We start from the raw sequence: 22,785 nt of genomic DNA, 5'->3' as shown, positions 1-22,785 counted from the left end.
ACAAAGTGAGCTATCTTGGAAGCTGTGACTGCAGTATGTGCATTATCAAACCGAGCTGTCTTGGAAGCCGTGACTGCAGTAGGTGCAGTAGCAAATCAAGCTATCTTGGAAGCCATGAGTTGCAAGTTGCTCTGAGGTCACTGAAGCTGACTCTCAACCCTTGCAGGTTGCACATTTTTCCGTGGCATGTGCTCAATTCACTGATCCACAATCCGATTTTCTCAGCCTCTATTCATGAAAAACACAATGACCTACGTCCTTGCATAGGTATGAGGGGCAATTGATTCTGTGCCTCATTCTATACAGGGATGGAATAAATAAAATGTATATGGAATATTGAAAGGGAAACGTCTTGAGGCAGGCCAAAGCAGGTGTCAATATGAACTATTGTGAGGATATTGAAATTATCCAGCAGTGAAGGATTAAGTTGTACAACATGGATGGCCTAATTACGCGGGATGTATAGGCGAATTGTGTTGAATTATGAGACACCTTTCGTGTTCTTATGTCACAATTTGGACATTTTTAGCAAATACTTTACACTGTCGTAGTTAAATTCCCATTTAAATGACCGATTACAGCAGTTAAACAAATGAAAGGTGACCCATTAACTTTTGATAAGTGTCTCTATCCAGAACCAAAATGTACAGAGATTTTAATAACTTTCAATCCGTTCGAGCTACAAGCACATTTTTTGTTAAAATCGCAAATTTTGCAGCAGATGCTGAATTATTCAGGATCTGCAGCAGATTCACAATCATGTACAAAAAGTCAGAGCCACATAGTCGCGTTTTTTCCAGGGGCCCTGGCTGTCCTCAATGGATCAACCACAGATAAAAAGCTTATGAAGCCAGCAAATTTCCAGTTTCAAATTCTCCCGCCGCACAGAAATTAGATGGTATACTGCAAACAGTTCCACAAAATGTCAGAGGTGATAAAAATAACTTGAATCTTTATTCACAACGAGTTCCATTTAAAATATCTAAGCGGCAAACAGCCCGCCCTCAGGGTCTGATAGGGTCAGAACATACGCTGTGAGATATGACCACATAAGACCCTGAGGACTGGGTCCTGTAGGGCTAGCACACGCGTCACCACATTTCGTGAACAGTTGTTTGTTGCACTAGTTTGGATGGGAGCTAGTTCGAATGTACCTGTCCTGGGGAGAGGGAGGTCGGGAGTTCAAGGGGTTGAGGGGAGTTTTACTGGAATTGGATATGTTGTTTTAAGTAGGTTAGCACTGCTGTCTATCTCTACGCGGGGCCACAGGCCATTCCGGGGCGGCCATCACTAACAGAAATTGGGCGCCGGGTGTCGGGAGGGGCAGGGGAGGCCAGACGGAGGTCGAAAGACTGATTTGCAATGCCCTCTCAGACAGACTATAAAGTCATCTCCTCGTATGTATGGGGGATGCACTCCATGCACAAGCGCTACAAAATCTTTTCACAACTAAATAGAAGGGGGGTCCACATAGCAATGCTGCAGGAAACGCATACATTGGCATCAGAGGGAGTGGCATTACACCGTAGGTGGAGAGGTCAGGCGTACTACACTACATACTCGGCATATGCCAGAGGGTTCCTGATCTGGATCAGGGCAGGGGTCCCCTTTCAACACACTAGCCACAAAGTGGACCCAGAGGGTCGATATGTGGGGGTCACTGGGCGGCTAAACGGGCAGGAAATCACACTGATCAATATCTATGGTCCGAACACGGACCAAGCCACATTCTTTGAGCATTTACCGGGAGTACAGGCTCCACACATGACGGGGTCAATTATCATGGGGGGCGACTTCAACTGTATAGCAGGCCCTGCACCGTTCACACCCACCGCTACGGGATGCCCCAGTACATAGGACAGCTAAGGCGTTTAGGGAATGGCAAACCCATTGGGGGTTGGTGGATACGTGGCGTCGGGCACACCCACTGGACAGGGAATACTCTCACCTTTCCCACGTACATGACCTACAGGTCTGACTGGATACCTTTCTATTCTCCCCCAACATGCACTCCCAAATCCACAATGCAGAATACCTTACCCAAACGGTATTGGATCATAATCCCTTTTTAGTTCGACTACAGTGGGGACGTAAACAACAGCCCATCCCCACTTGGCGCCTTAAGCCAGATGCTCTAGAAGACCAGGAGTTCCACCAAGAGATGAAAGAGCAAATTATCACATACTTTACATACAATGCACACTACCCAGACTCCAGGGTGACAGAATGGGAGGCCTTTAAGGCGGTGATTAGGGGGCCCTGCATGGCACTGTCTACAGGGGTACGACGTACACTACTAATGGATGTAGAGTGGGCAGACCGAGCATTGAGGGAGGTGGAACACAGATGCCCGGACAACCAGGACCTCCGCCAGGAGCTACTCGTGGCAAAGGAGGAAGTGTCGGTGCAGTAGGAGAGACTGAGATGCTTTGACTACCGGGCATATATGGACAGAACACACGGTGAGAGAGACAAGGCAGGTAGACTGTTGGCATGGCTTGCTAATCTCACCCGCAGGGAGAATACAATCTTAGAGCTGAGAGGGCTAGGGGGGCGAGATTTATAATGATAGGACGATATTAACGACAGATTCTGCGGCTACTACGAGGGACTTTATAGGAGCGCTGGACCCCACTGGGAGGGGGAAATCAAGGACTACTTGACGGACCTCCCGATACATGTCCTGTCAGATGAGGACACAGAGCTCTTAGGAGCAGAAATCTCGGAACATGAAATTCGGTGGCTATCAAGGCACTGGCGAAGGGGAAAATACCGGGCACTGACGGGCTACCCAAGGAGTTCTATGCGGCGTATGCTGACAAACTGTCCCCTAGGTTAGCGGAGATGTATGTAGAGGCAAAGGAGATGGGCCACCTGCTGGGTACAACTAGAGAAGCGGTGGTAATACCACTGTTGAAGCCGGACAAGTCTCCCTTGGAGTGCGAAGCATACAGGCTATTGTCGATGCTCAACCTCGATTTTAAAATCCTGAGCAAAATATTCGCGACGCGACTACTCCCCTACATGATACCTCTGGTGCACCAAGACCAGCCAGGCTTTATACCTCGCCGGAATACAACCCTAAATATCCGTCGACTACTGTCTATCATTGAACTAGGGACGTCAGCGGAACAAAGAGGAGCGGTGTTTGCCATTGATATGGAAAAGGCATTCGATAGCCTTGAATGGGGATTCCTACATACAGTGCTAAACAAAATGGGCCTGGGGCTGGGATTTGTACATTGGGTGAAGCTATTGTACACTGACCCAGTGGCGAGGGTCAGCACTGGTCACACAATTTCGGAGCAGTACTGGGTAGAGAGGGGGATGGGTCAGGGGTGCCCCCTATCCCCACTATTTTTCGCCCTGGCAGTGGAGCCATTAGCCTTTGTGGCAAGGTCTGGAGGGCGTACCGGGGGATTCAGGTGGGCGAGCTGCGGCACCAAATAGCGCTGTATGCAGATGACCTCCTTCTATTCTTAAATAATGCAGAGGATGATCTACCGGTAGCAAAGGCTAATGTAGAGCGCTTTGGCTCTCAGTTGGGGCTACGAGTGAACTGGCTGAAGTCCAGATTATTCCGTTGATGAAGGATGCACGGCCCCCTGAACTTGGGAGATCTGCACTGGGAACCCCGCTGCTTCCATTATTTGGGAGTACACATCTTCCACTCTACGGAGGATGTGAAGGAAGGCAATGTGGGAAGGGTGTTGCGCTCGCTGAAAGACAATATGGCTTTCTGGGGCGGACTCCCCCATCGGTGATGAGCCGTATCTCACTATTTAAAATGGTGGCTCTACCTCGGCCGCTATACTTCTTTGTAACACTCCCGATCTGGATATCAGCGGCGTGGATCCGTGCCCCCTAATTCTATATTTCCGCTGACCCATTCAGGACCGCTGTATTGTGGTCCTCCTCTTTTCTCCGTACCAAGAGCAAATGCACTAGCCGGGTTGGAATTATCACCGGCTACATGACCAGCTTCCAAACTACTCAATCTCAACCCTGAAGAGTCACAGGATCACTCCCACATGTGACAAAACACGCGTTGGCTGGTTTCTCCCTCAGTTTGGTTGATTAAAACACATGTGAAATGACTTATCTGGTGTAGATGCAACATCCTGTTCAGCTCACCATTTCGCATGGAACTAAATTTTAACTCTCATTACGTGTGCCCTGGACTGTGTTTGACAGGCCACTAGATGACAAGGACTGGGACAGTATTTTAGAACGAACCACAAAAGTATCTCGGAATGCCCAGTTTAGCCTGATAAATATTTATATACTCCACCAAGCCCATCTAACCCCTGAACGTATCAACCGCTACTTTGATGGTGCTGACGCTACCTGCCCGAGGTGTCAAGCACAGGGGGTGACTTTTATTCATATGGTTTGTGCCTCCTTAACGCAATACTGGCAGGAGGTCACACAGGTGACAGCGAGGGTGACGGAGAGGGTGGTCCCTTGCACGCCTGCACACATACTGCTCCACTTATTCCCACACACTGCCAAAACCAAGACCACAGCTAGGTTTCAGGACTTGGCCTTTATCCTGGTGATACGTGAAATAAATAGTAGCTGGAAGAAATCAGAGGGCCCCAACGTACACAGGTGGAAATGAGAGCTGGTGAAGTGGGCGAGTTGTGAGGGCAGGATCCTGCTAAGGAATGCACAGTGCGGAGTGGTTAAGCTGGACGAGTTCAAGCGTGGGAGGGGCTTCTGGCGGACTTAACAAGAGATGGAGAGACATCAGCAGCCTCTACCCCAGTGCGACCCTCACAGGTAGAGAACCCCCAGGGACCAGACTAGGACGGAATAACCCAGGAGGGCCAGAGAGATGAGTGCATTGCATGGCATTGACGCACACGAGAGAGGATGATATTACACTGGACGACCCCGGTGTGGCCCCATCACGGACACTCAGAGCGCAAAGGCAGTCAACTAACTGAGTTCAATAGTGGTAGAGGGGAGACAGCAGGCGGGGGTGGGGGAGGGGGGACCAGTTATCTGTTTGGGAGGAGGGGAGGGGGGATGCCATTGAATGTGTACTAGACTGATATCAGTATGAGATGTGACTATTAGAACCACCGCTCGCAGAGGGGCCAACATAGGACACCAACAGATATGTTCGCCCAGGCACACATTGTTATTTTGTACACTGATATCCTGAAAAAGATATATGATTTGACATGTAAAAGGCAATAAAATTTGTTTACAAAAAAAAATAATACCCTGAGGATGCCCCTTGCCATGACCGAAACACATGTCAGAAAGTGAAGCTGGCATAGAATTTTATATTTTTGAACTCTTTGCTTCCTGGATATTTTAAAAGTAATAAGTTCTGAAACAGAATTTAAGTTAAACATTTTTTTATTTTTAAAATCAAATGTGACATAACATGGAAATCCTTTGAGGTTTAAACACTAAAATCTGCACAGGCGAACGAGCACTTGAGGCCTGGCAATCTACTGGCTGAACTGACTTCATGAGCAGTTACTGGCGTCCCCTGCTTACTGTCAGCACCACGGTAAAGATTATGATAAACCCGGGATTTCTTGTTCTAGAGGCACAGAGTGCTGGATCCTATTGGAGCCTTTCATTGTATTACTTTATAATTGATATTAAAACTACCTTTAAACAATAGTTTTGATCTGCCAACATTGTCTGCTGATGGGATTATTTGGGATGGAACATTCATCAATGTACCACTGCCCTGTATTCAGTGCCTCCACCCCCACTCTCAGCCTTAGAATACTGCTTAATGCACACTTTTGGAACTCTTTGGTTTGCTATAAGGCTGAGTCTACAGTGACCATCTCATTCTCCTGACACCCAGATTGGTGTCTGCCCTGCCCTGAGCCTGCCCCATTCTATCACTCTGCCAGACAGACTCTCTAGTCAGCTTCTATTTTCTTTGTCTTTTTTAAAAAAAATATCTGTATTCAGTTTTTACCAGCAAACTGCACGGACAGCCCTGTTGTGTTCCACGCGATATTATCAGCTCTTTTGTTGGACTACCATTGACTATCACTACGGCCCTTGGATTTACGTACAGTTTTTGCACTGCCTGAATAAACCCATCTTGGATCCCAATTCTAGACATTGCAGCCCAGAGGAAGTGCCAGGAGACCCTATTGAAAGCTTTTTCCGCATCAAACAGAACCAGCGCCATAGGATCCCCTGACACTTCCATACCATCGAACAGCGTAATGACTCTGTGGATATGATTGATGGTAGATCTACCAGAAATGAAACCGTGTTGGCTCGTAGCAATCACCTTGTGGATTAAGGAGGCAATTCTATTACCAAGACTTTCGCATAAATTTTAGAGTCTGAGTTGATGAGAGTAATGGAGCGATATGACCCAAGCTGTTCCGGAGGTTTATTCTTTTTAGGGAAGATGATTATTTTCGCCCGAGACCAAGATTTCGGGGGGGTTGCCTCCTCTAAAGATATGCGTGATGAGATTAACCAGGATGTTTTTATTTTGTCTTAAGAAAGAGGCATAGAATTCTGATGGGATGTAGTCTAGCCCCGTAGCTTTCCCTCTTGGTAAGTCTTTAACTATGCCTATAATTTCTTCCTCTGAGGGGAGTTCTTCTAAAATATTTGCATCCTCAACTTTAAATTTAACAAGGCTGGACTTATCCAGGTAGTCCTTGATCCTCGCCTGATCGCCTCCCCCAGTTTCAGAGTATAAATCTTGGTAGAGTCGCCAGAAAGCGTCTCTTATGAGTTTAGGGTCCTCTACACGGGCACTCTGGGAATCCAGAATTTCGCAAACTAGATATGAGGTGGCCTGTTGTCTCATGCGAACTGCTAGCTGGTGTCCAATTTGTTCATTAACTTCGTAAACCCTCTCTTTCTGGGCTATTGCTTTTTTAACTGCTTTTTCCGTAAAGATATTCATTATCTGAGCTTTCGCAATTGTCACTTGGTTCTGCACTTTTTCGACTTTTTCCTTCCTAACCAGACTATTGTTCATTGTAGCCCTTATTAAGCCTTCCTCAGTCTTCCTCAAGTTGTCTTGTAGCCCCTGCATAACCTCCCTGGCTTGTTTATTAGTTTTTAGAGAGTATTGCATAGTCTCCCCACGGATCCCAGCATTGAGCGTGTCCCAGATTACCTCATTGTCAGATAGAAAATTTGGGATCCACTCCCTCATATGGCTACAATAGTTCTCGTCTAAGAGCAAAGATTTCTCGAAAGTCCATGAGTTAGGAGTACTGTTTCTATTCTCCATTTCTAGAGTACAAATGAGAGGACTATGATCTGATAGAATCCGGGGGAGTTTCATTATTTGGCACTCGGGTTTTATTGAATTAGTGATTAAAAATAATCCAATCTAGCATGGGTGAGATGTGGGATGGAAACATATGTAAACCCGCGATCATCAGGTTTTAAGGTCTGCCAGCCATCCACTAGAACATGAATACAACACATTTGTCTTAGTGCATTAAAAACTTTGGGTTTACGACCTGTATAGTGCCACCCCTCTTTTAAGGACCCATTGCTGGAGAGATTGATGTTGAGATCCCCACATACCATTAAAGGCAAAGGCCAACGCATCAATTCATTTGAAATCTCTTCAAAAACTGAAGCCTCATCACAATTACTACCGTAGATGGTACATAGAGTCATCCTTTGGCCATTTCCATACTGACACTCTGTGATTGCCCAGTGCCCAAATGTGTCAGCTTTAGAATGACTAAAAGTGAACACTCTTCCCTTGGCTAAAATAGCAACCCCCCTTACCCTGACTCCTTGTGATGTGGCACATATCGACCGATATCCTAGAGATTTTAAAATATGCCTTTGTGACCGCTCATTTGTGACATTGGCCAGAGTGTTGGGACTAATGTGCCTACTAGACAAATTGCCATCTGTGCATTAGTGTCATCTACCACTGGGGTTGTCGCTACCATGGCAGGGTTTTGCCTACACCATCCGCTGTGCGAGTATCTGAACCTGAGAAAGCTCCTGTACTCATGTTACCAGGAGCTCCGACCAGCTCACTGCTCACAGACTCGCTTGCTGCCGCAAAACTACTGGAAATTAAAGGTTGTGCACTGTCAATTTCTTTAAGTGCTCGGGTGTTGCTCCTTTTCCCCATGGGTTTGGAAGTTAAGCCCTTTTCCTGTGGGTTTTTGCTCAGGCCATCACCCTTCTCACCCCCACCATTGCCTCTCGCACTCGCAATGTGCAGCTTTTTTCCCAAGCGCATGAGTGCAAGTGAAGTGTTTGGTTACGCTGTGCTTGACTGTATGGGCACCAGAGCGGGCTTACCCTTGCCACTTCTCGCCCCCTTGCCGGTCATCCTTACTTGGTTAGATTGCCGGCAGACGCTTTGAATGCAACAATGTATCTCCGCGCTCATCCCGCTCCTGAATCCGTCGCCTTCTCTGCTCCTGCAGGGGATACAGCGTATCCTCCGTGAGAGCCTTCTCTGCTCTAAGCTGAGATCGAGCCACTCGCCAAGCAGCCTCCCACTGCCCAGATGCGCCGGGGGAGGTACAGGCAGGTCGAGTTTAATCTTTGAACTCCGAGTGTCCTCATGGCAGGGATAGATCGCGACAATGAAAAGCAATGGTAAGTTTTGTCCGATCTTGGGTTTTTGCCACATTCTTTCCTTATAGCTTTCTCATAGCTTTCACTTTTACCATTTGGCTCCGAGTTTATCTGCTACCTAAAAAGTGTTCAGCCATATCTCAAAGCATCTCAAAAGCCGTCATATTAGAGGGAGACTCAGCAAAGCCTCCTCGCGGCGATGTCAGTTGGTCGCCATCTTGCCTCCGCTTCTATTTTCTTTATCAAGATGTCACATTAACAAAATGTTTGGTACATTGATCATCATGCAAATTCTCAGAATATTTGAGCAGAATTATGGAATGTTTTAGCAACACACACAAATGCTCATTGTGCCATAGGACTCAAGCTATATCTCACGGTAGAGAAAAAAGTAAGCCAAAACCTGTACGGGATTGCTTGTGTTCTCATCTGGAGAGAACCTGGCCTTGGCAGTTCAAACTGGGCCATTCATATTGAAACAGGACCAAGGGTGATTTGCATAAGATGGGTGTCTGTCTAGAATAGTACAGTGGGCAAAAGTCTATGGTCTAGAATGCGGCCAGCGGTTGAGATTAATTAAAGCATTCCTTCTATCACCTTGTTGTTTTTGCAATAGATGTCCTAAGTGCGACGGCTATACCTAAATGTAGGTCCCATGATCACTGTGCCATAGGACTCAAGCAATACCTCACTGATAAGACGGCCCACCGTTGCTTTTGTTCCCTCTGGAAAGGACCTGTACTGGCAGTCCCAGCTGGACCATTCCTATTTGAGCTGGACAAGAGTGATTTGCATAAGGGGGGTCTCTGTCTTGAATGGCACAGTGAGTGAAAAACAATTGTCTGGTATGTGGTCTGGTGCGATCGCCAGTAGCTGAGGTTAATTCTAGCATTCCACCCATCACACTGTTGTTGTCTACTAGACACCCTAAGTGTGATGGATATGCCCAGTAATGGGTTCAGGGATGAGACCAGAGTTGGTTGAAACCAGTCTGGGTTGCTCGTGTTCCCATTTGGAGGGGTTCTGCCTGGCAATTCAGGCTGGACTGTTCATAATGGAGCAGGACAAGACTGATTTTCATAAAGCTGGTCTCAATCTAGAATGGAACAGAGGGCTGAAAATGATTGCCTGAAATCAGTGGCTGAGATGAATTCAGCATTCCTCCCATCACCTTGCTGTTGTTGCACTTCTCTGTGTCAGTGGAGTAATTTCTTGCGCGACCAGGCTGTGGTCATCAAAACCTCTTTCTATTTTGAAGAGTTGAGATAGAAATGAGACTTGCTTGACATAGCCTGGTATCAAAGAGGGCTAGTTTAATTGGCAGTGTTCCTTGGTGAATGCCCTGTACTGAGCCCATGACAGGAAAATTTGATTTATTTATGTTAAGCGTCACATATGCCTAAAGGCGTCTTGGCACTAAGCGTCTACTGTCAGATACTCTAACCAACCATGATCACGACTACAGTGGAAGAGCAAAAAGCCAGGGTTTTAACTGTTTTCTAAAAACCTGCAAGTTGGATTAGCCTCTCAAATCACTGGCTGCACATGTACACTTCGGCCATTGGTACCAATCTGACAGGGCATCTGATTTGTCACTTCATACATTACTACAAATTCAGTTCTCCATAGAACTCCCCTGCACACACAATGCCCACACATAAGAATAATGTAATAATAATAGATAGCTTCTAGAGCGCTCGGCTACCTCCAACGGAGGTGTCCCGGCGCTAGTAGTGCTAGTTGACCTGGGCATAGGAACCGGTAGTAGAGTCTTAGAGAAGAGCAAAGAGACATGTTTTTAACGCTTTCCTGAACATTTGTTCAGAGTTGATCTTCCTGAGATGTTACGGCATAGTGTTCCACAGGGTGGTAGTTTTAACCGAAAAGGATCGGCCTCCGGTCCTGGCCTTTGCAAATCGTGGAATGAACAGAAAATTCTGGTCATTTGATCTGAGAGCTCTGTTGTTGCTGTATTTTCGAAGTCTTTGCCTTAGATAATGCGGACCAGTGTTGTTCATTGCTCTAATGTACTAATTGAACAATCACAAAGGGAGTGGAAGAAATACTACAATTATGTTAAAGTTAATTCAAGAATATTGTGTGAGTGACACCAGACAAAAATTTACACATGATTGTATCATTGTAATCTGTCACAAGAAGAGGAGGGACCAGGCGCGCTTGTAGTCCCAGCATATGTGCTACCAAAGATACATTTTATCAACAGCAAAAGTTTGCACTTCCTAAGGAGGGGAGACGGTATCAGATTAGTATCAAAGGAACTGAAACAGTGATGTGGGTGTCATGCTTCATCGTAAGACATGCTCCTCCTCTGGCCGATGCTGCAATGCTCGACATGGTCCCACTAGGGGGTTCTATACCAGAGACCTTTTGTCCCAAAGTCAAATGTAATCAGTGAGTATGCTTGTCAGGTTAAAGAAGGTTGTGGCTCCCAATAGAGGCAATGATCTCTGGTAGCCAAAAGGGTTCAAAGGTCAACATGTTTCTTGCCAAGAAGTCATTGATGATCAAAAGGCAATTAATCAGGATCAGTGAATTCTAATCTACACAGTGGCTGGAACCTGGGTTAGAATCAAGAATCATCGAAACACTAGATACCCCACATGTGGTATACCTTTATGCAGTATTGACTATAAGACCAACCCAATTTGGGTAGTACATTAGCGTTCTCGAGTATAGGCTGAGACAATGCTGATTTAGTGTGAGAGTTGTAGTTACATTGCACAGGACGACCTACCCTGTCTTAGGTGCCTCGGACGTGAAGTATCATTGTAATGCCAGGTGGAATTCTCTGCCTGTCTATGAGTGAAGCTTCTTTCCGCATTATCCCTCTACCTGTACTTCCTGTTTGAGCATCCTGCCTGGAGGAAACCCTAGCCTAGGCCCTCTGTCTTTTTTATATCACCAAACTTGTGTAAACTACGGCCTGTGGTATTACCTTGGCCATCCTTGTCTAAAAAGCTGTTGGAAAGCTACAAATGCACAGGTACTAGTAAACACATACATTCCCCATTAGGGATATCACCCCAAAAATTTAGGGCACCTTTGCAGATTTTATATAATTATTAAAAAAATACAATCCAATGGCTAAAGCTGTCAGAAAAAAAGAGCGCAAAATAATGTGCGTATATGTAAACTTTATACACCTTCAGGCTGTTTTGCTATACAAGAATGTCTGGTTTAGCTTAGCTGAGAGGTTTGCTTGAATGCGGTTTCACCTTAGTTTAAAATCTGCAGTGCTGCATGGATGAGGTGAAAAAATACCAAAGACTATTTTAGAGGTGATTCTCTTCTGTAGACAATGGAAGTAGAAATGGAACCATACTCAACCTTTTGACTAATGTGCATGCTCACTTAACATTCTCTACAAAACTGGGAAATGTATTTAATCAAATCAAATTTATTTTAATGTAATGAAAAGTGTTAAAGCTTGGGTAACATTTCCGGGATGAAATAGAACTATCGACATCTCCCACAACAGGCAGCCATCTCTGAATTTGTGTCGGGGTAAGTTACAAGCCGAATAAGTCAATCATTGCAAACATAAAAAGGTAAATTTACAGTATTTCATGCAACGCAGCGCAGCGCAGCGCGTGAAGGTGCGGCACTGCACTGTGAAAGAGAGAGAGAGAAGAGTGGCAGCATATTTTCAAACGCATTCCGCTGTTCTGCTCTCTCCTAGAACTGGTGCACTTGTTTCTGTCTAGCACCAATGCAGGCACTCTTGCTCATTTTGCAGGGGTCCCCATGTCGTGCTCAGGATAGTGTTTGTGCACAACGGGATATCTTCATGCACAAAAACTATGCTTTGAGGATATTTCTTCTTCATATGTGTGCTGCAGGAAGCAGACACACTCAAAGAGGAAATAATGAGGAGAAATAAAGTTATTTCTCCTCGTTATGCTAGCCTCAGGTCTAGCCTCACTGCTAGGCCTGATGAGACAGAATTCATCCCAGGAGTACTACAGAGACTCAATGCAACTGTTCAATAGAGGTCCTAGGTAATAGAGACAAATATAATGTTTAAAATAGTGCTGTGTTTTTAGAGAATGAATGAATGAATGGATGAATGAATCACTCTCTAATGGGCCATCATTATTGTTTTTTGTCACTTCTTGCTGGAAGGAAGTCGGTGTCAAGGTGGAGGCTGGAGATGGAGGGCTCGAAATAACTCGACAGTCGCTGCCTCGTTTCTGATAAAAGATCACACTCTGGATGTTTTTACATTTTTAGGAAATCCAGGCTGTCAATAGCACATTGGCCGTTATGTATTTGACTGCGTTTTTAAACGTGACATCTGAATATAGCTGCCTCTTAAAGAATATGAAAAAATATGTATGCCATCCTTAGGGGCACCAATCATTTTTTTTTTTTGCACAAGAGGGAGAGAGGCATTAAAACGTTTGAAGGTCACTGCGTGAATGTATAAAAGTGAATCTGATTTTGGTGAATTGCTCATTTTTTATGGCTACTTACACATTAATAGCCAAAAGCGAAACACAGCACTGTAATCGATACACCACAGACAGCCCTGGCAAAACATTTCAACATATATCTAGTAACCCACATTTCTCTCTCATTGGGTTGTGTGAGAAGATGAGATGCTCCTGCAGGTGTTAATGTTGAAAAGTGCCTGCATCCGCGGTGCAGTCAATTCACGATGAGACGGGAAGGAAGTAGAGCAGCAAGAAAGAGTAGCAGAGAGGATTGAGAGATATAAAGAGAGTCATGATGGAAACTTTAGCAAATGAGAAGATAGTTGTAGAATGGAGATTCGGGATCAACTAGGGAAGAAGGAGAGCAAGATTCAAAGAGATTTAGTCCCATCATCAATCAGCACAGAAATTACACCATGAGACCCTGCACTCCGCCCACCTCCCAGTACATTCCTAATGGCAGCTGCAACACGGATGCATAGTGGACAAGTGCAGCGGGAGCTCTGCTAGTGCGCAAAAGATGAGCCCGTCTGTGCCTGGACCACGCCCAGCACCAGGATCCCAGGCCTGATCACCACCCAGTGATACACCACAGCACTCCTTAGGTTGCTAGAGCATGGACACCTCTACCCCTACCACTGTTGTGCCACACTTCACACCACAGTTGGATCTTCCACCTGCACCCACTGCCAGTTCCCCAGCAGCCACCCACACACCCCCATGCAAAGACTAATGCCTGCAACACCTGAGCCAAACAAGCACTGCACACAAGCACCCACAATGCCTACACCCTCACCCTACAACACAGCAACCCTGCACACCAACACCCACTCGCATACATGCTTCTCAACACACAATCACTCAGCAAACACACAACCAAAAAATAGGAACTGCTGAATAGCGACGCTCCCGACATCCTCTTTTGCCAAAGAGACCTGGCTCAACCCCTCATTGGCTTCCGACATCGACACGGCAATCCGAGAGGGCTACAAGATCCCGCAACAGGTCGGCCTCCACAAGTCAGGAGTAGGACTCGCTATCGTCTGCAAGGAATCTGACTAATGCAGAACATCCAAAGAGAATGCCTCCCCATTCATGGAACAGCTGCACTTCAAGCTGCAAATCTCTGAATACTTGACCCTGAAAGGAACCCTCACTGACCAACTACCTGTACCACGAGCCACTTTTACCAACCTCCTTACAAACATCCTCACTCTACTCAAAATCGACTCCAGAGCCTACATTCTTCTCGGTCATCTCAACTTTCACCTGGAAGATCAAAACACCCTCTGCTCCACTGCACTCCTCGAAAGCTTGAGCAACATTGGACTCACCCAGCTTGTCCCAGAACCAACACACACCACAGGACACACACTAGACCCCATCTTCCCCACAAGCGACAGCATCAAACATAACTCCATCACACCACTCACATGGACTCCGTTTACTCATGTGGACTCCATCATCCTCTTCCAACTCAATAAACCTCAAGTCAACACCCCTACCAATTTCAGCATTCCAAGCTGCAGCTGGGGCAAGATCACAAAAGCAGACTGACTCAGTTCCCTCAGCATGGATAAACCTATGCCCACAGATAACCTCAATAAGGACAGTAACACAGTAACAACCTCAACAACTGGATCATGAGATGCATGGACTCCCTCACTTCCCATCAAATCAAACAAGCATAGTAGATTAATAAGCAGACCAGTTGGTACACAACAGACCTCTGAGACACAAAATGACACAGTAAACAGCTAGCATGGAAATGGAGAGCCAACCATGACACTGCAGACAGAATTGCTTACAAGATTTCTCTAAGACACTATCACCAGCAAATAAGAGACACCAACAATCAAGCACTAGTGGGTCACATTGAAGGAAGCTTCAACAACTGCAAAGAGATTGTTTTGATTGTTAGGATTTCACCTTGCCCTTAGCCACTATCAACATTGCTGCCTCCCAACAACTCTGCAACAACCTATCCAACTTCTTTCCTCCACAGCAAAATCCCAACCATCTACAACAACTTTGCATACCAACCCAACACCAGAGAACTCATTGCTAACCTATCCACCACCAATAAAGACGGTCTCCTGACCAAATGGACTACCCTCACCAAAAACAAAACCGCTGCAATTATGCGGACCATCCACTCAGGGGCTCTAATGGACCCACTACATCTTCTACCTGGGAACTTCATCAATCAGCAACCCATAGCATTAACGCCTCCATCACATGCGCCACTTTTCTGGATCAATAAACAATTTCAGAAGTCAATGCACTCTTCAGGCTCCCCACAGTCTACCTGAATCAATTGAGCAACTTCTGACACATGTCTCCGCTACCCTATCCAGCCAAAGTGATTGAGAAGGGCATCAACAAGCAACTCACAACCCATCTCGAACTTCGCCATCTTCTTAACAACACTCAATCAGGATTCAGAAAGAACCAGAGCACGGAAACAGTACTCATTGCAGCCACAAAGGACATTCGAATCATCCGGGATCAAGGAGAAACAACAGTCCTCATTCTGCTCGACCTCTCCGCGGCCATCAACACAGTCTCCTTTGAAGCTCTCATGAGAAATCTCTACAAGATTGTCATACAAGGATCTGCTCTCCATTGAATCTGTTCTTTCCACACAGGAAGAAACCAAAGGATAAGGCTGCTACCCTTCACATCATGGACCAAGTGACTGATATGCAGAGACCAACAGGGATCATCCCTCAGCCTCACGTTTTCAACATATGGGAAACATCACTTTCAACGCAACTTTTACCACGCAATGCTTTTACATCGCAACTTTTACAACGCAAACCATTACAACGCATTTCGCTGGGGGGCGCTTTAGGATAGGGAATATATTTAATTTACTATCCAACACCTTCCCTACTATCCACGGGGACTGGAGTTGGAATAGTAAATTAAATAATTCACTATCCAGCGCCCCAAAGCACTATGCGTTGTAAAGGCATGCATTGTAAAACTTGCGATGTAAAAGCATGCGTGGTAAAAGCATGCGTTGTAATGTATACATCCTCAACATATACATGAAGCGGCTCGCCAACATCATCTGAACACAAGGCATCACTTTCATCTCCTACACCGATCACACCAATTTATTCTCTCCCTGACGGACAAGACAACCACCACCAGGACACACTTTACCAACTGCATGACCATGGTAGCAAACTGGATGCAAACCAACTCCCTGCAGCTCAACTCCCCATGGGACTCTACCTGGTGCCAGTTGGAGCTAGGACCAACAACAACAGAGCACACAAGAAATATATATATCATCCTAGACAACAAGCTCAACATGATGGCTCAAGTCAATGCAGTCTGCACCCCCTGCGTCTGCAGCCTACACATGCTACGAAAGATCTTCAAATGGTTACCTCCGAACACAGACAGACCATCATGCAAGCATTCATCACCAGCAGGCTTGCCTACAGCAACACTCACTCTCTACGTCAGAATTTCAAAACAAATTCTACAGAGACTCCAGACCACTCTGAACACTGCTGGAACACTAATCCTCCCTTGCTGCACCAACATCACACCGCACCTCAAAAAGCTTCACTGACTCCCTATTCACCAGCGCAGCCAATTCAAATTTCTCACACACACATACAAAGCCCTACACAATACAGGACAGAATACCTGAACAGCTGCATACACTTTCATAAAGCCATCAGACACCTACGTTCTTCCTCCCTCTCACTTAAGAACATTGCCCGCATCAGTAAATGCAAAACTGGAGATTGCTCATTTTCCTACATTGCACCCAAGGCATGGAGCGACCCCCCACAACACATCAGAGCATCCTCGTTACTTCTTGAGTTCCTTAAGAAGCTGAAGACCTGGCTATTCATACAAGCACATTGGGGACCATAAACCTACACACCTGCCCAAGTGCCTGGTTACCCACTCGGGTGATTAGTACGCTTTACAAACCAATATAACATAACAGAGTGAGATCTAGAGGCGTAGATCTAGTTGGAGAGGGTGATCAAAGGGGAGGGGGAGGGCAGTGGAAGGGGGAGGTGAGTGGAGGGGGAGATACGTGGAGAGGTGAAGTGAGTGGAGGTGGAAGGCGAAGGAGATGGGGAGGGTAAGGGGCCAGTAAGGAATTATAAATGAAAGAAAGCGGGGATCTCAAGAGGCGTGCTCTTAGCAATCCTTGGTTGGAAGTCAGCCAAACTGTAGCCTGTGGAACCAGATTAGACCTTACCAATGCGAGAGCTATTGGCTTTGACAATGTATTTTGTCATGTTGTACACCAGTATGGCTGCTGTTTAGCATGGCTAAAAGTTAGCAACGTGAGCTGGAGTGGGGTGAAGTGGGGTAAATTGTAGTGGAGTAGAGTGGGGCAGATTGGAGTGGGGTAGAATGGGGTAGATTGGAGTGGAGTAGAGTGGGACGGATTGGTGTTGTGAGGGGTAGACTACAGTGAGGGGATTGGAGTGGGGTAGATTGGAGTGGTAGTTTGAAGTGGGGTATATTGGAGTGGAGTAGGGTAGATTGGAGTGGGGTTGATTGGAGTGGAGGGGAGTAGATATCAGTAGGGTAGATTGAAGTGGAGTGGGGTAAATTCAATGTGGAGTCCCGTAGATTAGGGTGGAGTAGATTGGGGTGAAGTGGGGTAGATTGGATGGAGTGGGGTAGATTAGGGAAGATTTGAGTAGAGTGGGATAGATTGCAGTGGAGTAGGGTAGATTGAAGTGGGATAGATCAGAGTGGCATAGATTGTAGTGGGCTGAGGTAAAGAGAAGTGGGCTAGGGTGAAGTGGAGTGGGATAGATTGGGGTAGAGGGGAGTGTGGTAGATTGGGATATAGTGAAGTGGAGGGGGTAGATTGGCATGGAGTGGGGTGGATTGGAGGATTGGAGTGGGGTAGATTATGATGGATCGGAGTGGGGTAGATTGGGGTGAGTGGATTGAGGCAGATTGTGGTAGACGGAGTTGGATAGATTGTGGTGGTTTGGAGTGGAGTAGATTGGAGTGAAGTAGAATGGGGTAGATTGGAGTAAAGTGAAGTGAGGTAGATTGGAGTAGAGTGGGATAGAGTGGAGTGGAGATTGGAGATTGGAGTGGGGTATGTTGGAGTGGAGGAGGGCATTTTGGAGTGGAGTGATCTAGATTGGGGTAGAGTGGGGTGGAGTGGGGTAGAATAGGGTACAGTGGTGGAGTGTGGTAGATTGTGATCGCGTAAAGTGGAGGGGGATAGATTAGAGTGGAGAGGGGTAGATTTTGGTATATTGGAGTGGTGTTGTTTGTGATAAATCGGAGTGGGTTAGATTGTGGTGAGTGGAGTGGGGTAGATTGTGGTAGATTAGAGTGGATTAGATTGTGGTAGATCAGAGTGAAGTAGATTGGGGAGAATTGGAGTTAAGTAGATTGGAGTGGAGTGGGGTAGACAGACGTGGAGTGGATAGAATGGAGTGGAGATTGGAGCGGAGTGGGGTATGCTACAATGGAGTGGGGTAGATTGTGGTAGATTGAAGTAGAGTGGGGTGGAGAGGAGTAGCTTGGAGCAGAGTGTGAAAGATTGGAGTGGAGTGGGGTATATTGCAGTAGAGTGAGGGTGTTTGGGGTGGAGTGGGGTGAAGTGGGGTAGATTGAGGTGGAGTGGAGAACATTGATTACAGATTACTTGTGTTGTATGCCCCTTAGGCGGAAGCCGGGGGCTGTTTAGCGTGGAGGTCGCTTTTCCCTCTTTAGCGCTTTGTTTTAATTTACTCCTTAAAACATTGTACACTATCGCTTTTAAATTGTTTTTAAAGTGTATGTACATTGTTTATTTTAAAAGCTGATATTTTGCACTGTTCCTACCTCAGTTCCACTCCCCGCACAGCCGATCAGGTGCTGGGTCGAGTGTGGGGTGGACGCCATCTTGGGTGAAGGCAGGGGTAGCGCTCTAGTTGCGGCTGCCTCCCGCCCTCCCGGACTACTTAATTAGCTAAAAACACGGCCACACAGAGTACTTGTGTTGTATACCCCTGAGGCGGAAGCCGGGGGCTGTTTAGCGTGGAGGTCGCTTTTCCCTCCTTAGCGCTTTGTTTTATTTTAATCCTTAAAACATTGTACACGATCGCTTTTAAATTGTTTTTAAAGTGTATGTACATTGTTTATTTTAAAACTTGATATTTTGCACTGTTCCTACCTCAGTTCCACTCCCCGCACAGCCGATCAGGTGCTGGGTCGAGTGTGGGGTGGACGCCTTCCTGGGTGAAGGCAGGAGTAGCGCTCTAGTTGCGGCTGCCTCCTGCCCTCCCGGACTACTTAATTCGCTAAGAACACGGCCACACAGATTACTTGTGTTGTATACCCCTGAGGCGGAAGCCGGGGGCTGTTTAGCGTGGAGGTCGCTTTTGCCTCTTTAGCACTTTGTTTTATTTGAATCCTTAAAACATTGTACACGATCGCTTTTAAATAGTTTTTAAAGTGTATGTACATTGTTTATTTTAAAAGCGGATATTTTGCACTGTTCCTACCTCAGTTCCACTCCCCGCACAGCCGATAGGTGCTGGGTCGAGTATGGGGTGGACGCCATCTTGGGTGAAGGCAGGGGTAGCGCTCTAGTTGCAGCTGCCTCCCACCCTCCTCTCCCCCTATCAATGAACATCATCTCCCGACGGCACAGCGGGCGGGCGCAGCGGGCGCGCCGAAGGCGCACCAAAGGCAAGCCCGTCTGCGCCCGTCATCGCAAGGACATCGCCTCTCGCCGGGATGCCTGATCGAGATCCACAGGAAGGCCGTTACTACGGTAAAGAAACCTTACTTGCACTGAACGTAGTTCATACCTGCGGTGAGCTGCAGGGTCAGCTTGGGCTTACTAGTTTACAATGTAACTCCTGCCATTTTTCTGTACCTAGGCCCTGTTCGGTCGGACAGAGACTGATGATGATTATAGCCTTGTATAGCACAACTTTACCCGAGGGCGTCAAGGCGCTAGTGATAGAAGAAAGCTGAATGTGAGAAAAAGAAAAAATGCCAATTAAAGATAGGCTTCCCTGAAAAGCCAGGTCTTCAAGGCCTTCCGGAACAGAGAAAGAGAGGGCTGATCCCTAAGTTCAGCAGGAAGGGTGTTCCACATCCTCGGGGCAAGGAAGAAGAAAGCACGCCCGCCCCATCTTGCCTTAAGAATTCTGGGAACTGCGAGCAGGTTTTTGTTTGCCGAGCGGAGGACCCTACTAGGGACATAGTAAGACACAAGAGGCCTAATGTCTTCTGCCCCAAGCCCATGAAGGGGACGATGGGTAAGGCACAAGGTCTTGAAGTCAATCCTGGCTTGCATAGGAAGCCAGTGCAGGTCTTTCCTAATGGCTGAGCCTGATGAGCGCCTAGGAGCATCCACAACGAACCTTGCGGCTGCATTTTGCCGGATATGGAGACGCTGGACAAGATGTTTAGAGATTCCCTGATAAAGTACATTACAATAGTCCAGGCGAGAGGCTATGAGGGCTACTGTAACCTGGTTACGGGCTTCAGTTGACAGGTAATGTACAATTTTCTTCAGGACTCGCAATACCCCGCAGCAAGTTGAGGCAGTCCTGCTGACTTGTTTATCGAAGGAAAGCGAGGAATCAAAGATAATGCCCAGATTCCGAGCTGACTGAGTGGGTGTGGGGCAAGTGCCGAGGGCAGGAGGCCACCAGTCAGCCGACCAGATCTCCTGGTTTCCTCCAAAGATGATCACCTCCGTTTTCTCCCCATTAAGTTTGAGATAGTTTCTTACCATCCATTCCGCTATTGCCTTCATGCAGGCTTTGAAATTAAGGGCAGTGATGTCAGCGGCATGTGAGATGGAGACCATGATCTGAGTGTCGTCAGCATAGGATACGACTTCCAGACCAAAGGATCTGATAAGCCTGGCAAGCGGTGTTACATATATATTGAAGAGTGTGGGGCTCAGGGACGAGCCCTGGGGAACCCCAGACTGCACAGGCTTAACGGGGGAGAGATGGTCACCCAGCTTGACCCTTTGTTCGTTCTGAGTCAAAAAAGATGTTAAGAGACTAAGCGCTGGTCCGTCCACTCCAATTTCCTGCAGACGCCCAGCCAGAATGGCAGGAGACAGAGTGTCGAAAGCGGCGGTCAGGTCGAGCAGGACCAGCAAGGTAGTCTGGCCACTGTCGACCTTCACACGTATGGAATTAGCGACAACTGTCAGGGTGGACTCGGTGCTGTGAGCCTTACAAAAACCGTGTTGGGACGGGTCAAGAAGGCTAGAGTGATCTAAAAAAGCACTAAGATGAAAATTTAAATGTGTCTCCAATATTTTCGCTGGGGCAGGAAGCAGGGAGATTGGGCGAAAAATTTTAAGAATCCCAGGGTCTAAGGTAGGTTTCTTAAGGAGGGGCTTAATGATGGCCAATTTCCAGGGCTTCGGGTATACTCCCTCGAGGATAGCCTGATTATTCACCTCTAGGAAAGGAGGGAGTAGGGCATACCTGCATTGTTTAAGAATTTTAAGAGGGCAGGGGTCAAGAGGGGATCCCGACTTCAGGTTGTCCAGAAGCAGATTCATTTGTTCTCGGGTAAGTAGAGGGAAGTCAGAGAGATAACCACCCGGTGGTGCAATAAAGGTTGCAGCTGGTAGAAGAGTCTCCGAGTCAGAGAGGGGCCCTAAGTCATGGTTAAGAGTTTCTAGGCCTGAATAAATGTTTGAGATCTTCTCGTGGAAATAAGTAGAGATTTGATCACACAGGTTCTGTGAGGTCTCAATAGAGTCGGGTGATTGAAGGGCACACAGAGAGTCCACAATCTTAAATAGCTCCCGAGGGGAGTTAAGGGAGGAGGTGATCCTGGTGAAGTGGAGTTTCTTTTCTGCCAGCACCGCAGATTTATACTCCTTAAGCAATCTCTTGTGGATGTCTTTTTCAAGGGGATCAAGGTGGAGTCTCCAGAGCCTTTCCTGCTTTCTGCAGCCCTGCCTAAGCACTCTTTTGAGAGCATCTGAGAACCAGGGTGCTGTGGGGCGCTTCCTAGCAATATAGTGCTGTTTCAATGGGGCCAGAGTATCAATGGCTTTGGAAATAGCATTATGGAGAGCAAGGGCCGAGGGGTCAGTTCCCATGATGAAAGGAGGTGTAGGACTATGCAGAAAAGGGGCCAGAGTATCGTTATTTATCCCCTTAAAATTTCTCCTTAATTCCCATCTGCTAGGATCTCCCTGCACAGCATTGGGAGGAAGAAAGGAGAAGGCAAAGGGGACAGCTAGATGATCGGACCAAAACAAAGGAAGGAGAGTCCCTATCTTTATTCTAGGGTCATTCGAAAAGACTCCATCCAATGTGTGTCCCGCAGAATGTGTAGGCCCTATCACAGTTTGTGTTAAAACACAGGAAGTCATAGAGTCCAACAGATGGATAGTATCTCTGGAGGTGTCATCCTCCAGATGGAAATTAAAATCCCCTAGAATAGTGAAGTTAGTCCTATCCATATAGGGTTCCAGAACTTGCGATAGATCATAGCCAAAACTAGATCTTGGTCCCGGTGGCCTGTAGATCAGGATGCCCGTGAAGGAGATAGTAGGTAAGGGGCTAAGAACAAAGTACATAGCCTGAAAAGGCAGTACAGAAAGATGTTCGGTGTGACATTTTATCGAAGTTCTGTGAAGTATTCCAAGACCCCCTCCTCTCCGGACCTGCCTATCCATTCTAGCCAGGGAGCATCCCTCGGGGATAGCATTTAATAATTCAGGGCCAGATGACTCAGAGGCCCAGGTCTCGGTGACAAATACCAATGCGGGGTT

Source organism: Lissotriton helveticus, chromosome 9 (assembly GCF_964261635.1).
Source record: "Lissotriton helveticus chromosome 9, aLisHel1.1, whole genome shotgun sequence".
In the NCBI taxonomy this organism is placed as follows: Eukaryota; Metazoa; Chordata; class Amphibia; order Caudata; family Salamandridae; genus Lissotriton; species Lissotriton helveticus.
The sequence above is the reverse complement of the archived record's forward strand: the minus strand, read 5'-3'. Positions refer to the sequence as shown.